This window comes from Rhinoraja longicauda, chromosome 34 (genome assembly GCF_053455715.1).
Source record: "Rhinoraja longicauda isolate Sanriku21f chromosome 34, sRhiLon1.1, whole genome shotgun sequence".
In the NCBI taxonomy this organism is placed as follows: domain Eukaryota; kingdom Metazoa; phylum Chordata; class Chondrichthyes; order Rajiformes; family Arhynchobatidae; genus Rhinoraja; species Rhinoraja longicauda.
The window spans coordinates 1,644,489-1,646,445 of NC_135986.1; the positions used below are offsets into that span (position 1 = coordinate 1,644,489).

The 1,957-nt window shown below is 50.3% G+C and overlaps 1 pseudogene; it reads left to right on the forward strand.

The window, feature by feature from the left end:
• Positions 1-1,426: 1,426 nt before the first annotated feature.
• LOC144609753 (U2 spliceosomal RNA) lies at positions 1,427-1,524 on the forward strand (annotated as a pseudogene).
• The last annotated feature ends 433 nt before the right edge of the window (positions 1,525-1,957 follow it).

Consider the following 1,957-nt stretch of genomic DNA (forward strand, 5'->3'; position numbering starts at 1 on the left):
TCCTGACCTGCCATCTACCTCATTGGAGACCCTCGGACTATCTTTAATCGGACTTTACTGGACTTTATCTTGCACTAAACGCTGTGCCCTTAACCTGTATCTGTGCACTGCACAGATGGCTTGATTGAAATCAAGTATAGTCTTTCCGCTGACTGGTTAGCACACAACAAAAAAGATTTTCACTGCACCTTAGTACACGCGACAATAATAAACCAATCTAACTTTCTTGCTGCTGTCGCTTCATTGTCTGACTCTACATCTTCTCCCTCGTTTGTTTTAACTGCCCTGTTGTTTGGTTAATTGTCTCAGGCAATTCCTTCAATTGTGTGGAGACATGACAAAGTGTGGATGCTGGAATGTGGAGCAAGACACAAAGTGCTGGGTGGTGAAAGGCCTGTATAGTGGATGTGGAGAGGATGTTTCCACTGGTGGGAGAGTGGGGTTGCCAACTGTACCTTATTAGCCGGGACATCCTGTATTTTGGGCTAAATTGGTTTGTCCTGTACGGGACCGCCCTTGTCCCATATCAGGCCCGGACGACACTGTAGGCCCGGACACTGTAGTCCTGGCCGCCATTGGTGGAGCGGGAGCACGTGGCCGCTGGCTGCGTAAGGTCACGTGGGGCGCGGGGCGGTGACGTCACCTTGTCCCTTATTTGGGAGTGAGGAAGTTGGCAACCCTATGGGAGAGTCTCGGACCAGAGGGCACATCCTCAGAATAAAAGGACGTACCTTTAGAAAGGAGATGGGGGGGGGGTTTCTTTAGCCTGAGGGTAGTGAATCTGTGGAATTCATCGCCACAGAGGGCTGTGGAGGCCAAGTCATTGTGCATTTCTGAAGCCCTTTTTGATTAGTGAGGATGTCAAAGATTACGAGGAGAAGGCAGGGGAATGGGGTCCAAAAATAGATCACCCAGCTCACTCCCTCTCCTCCCTTCTCCCATCAGTCAAAAGATTGAAAGTGCACACCTCCAGATTCAGGTACAGCTTCATCCCAGCTGTTATCAAGCAACTGAACCATCCTATCAACAACTATAGAGCGGTCCTGAGCTACTATCTACCTCATTGGAGACCCTCCGACTATCTCCGACTTCAGATAGCTCCTCTGTCCCTCCCTTCCCCTCCTCCTTCCCAGATCTCCCTCTATCTTCCTGTCTCCACCTATATCCTTCCTTTGTCCCACCCCCGACATCAGTCTGAAGAAGGGTCTCGACCCGAAACGTCACCCATTCCTTCTCTCCCGAGATGCTGCCTGACCTGCTGAGTTACTCCAGCATTTTGTGAATAAATCGATTTGTACCAGCATCTGCAGTTATTTTCTTATTCTCCGACTATCTTTAATGGGACTTTACTTGACTTCATCTTGCACTAAGCGTTATTCCTTTATCCTCTATCTGTAAACTGTGGATGCCGTGATTGTCATCATGTGTTGTCTTTCGGCCTTTTGGCTAAGATCAAGTGTAGTATCTGTTCTGGCACAATCTTAATGTTCTTATAAGAACAGGGTAAGTATAAGAGCAGTATTTGCATTAGATCATCGACGAGGAGCGGAGGTCAGGAGCACGTGTCTGGTTTAGGGGTGGATCGATGCTGGTTGGGTAACCAACCTAACACCCTTATCCAGGTGGGATGGCAGTAGCAAGTGGAGCTGGAGGGCAGGGTATTCGGAATACCCTGCGAGTATCGGTGAAGGACCTCAAGGAGGGGAACCCTTTCTCAAGGGATCTCTTCATCAAGAAGGTGCTGCTGGAGGCCTGTGGATTCAAGGCCGGGGACATCTTCTGCCTCCAGGACTTCCCAGGTAACGGATACTTCGACGTTACCTTCCAGAACCCGGCGGGATGGCAGAAGTTACTGCAGGACTTCCGGGAGAAGGGGGATGAAGCCCCGCTGTCGCTCCTGAAGGTGCAGCCGCTCTTCACCCTCCCCACCCAGAGGGAACGGATGATCACGGTGCAC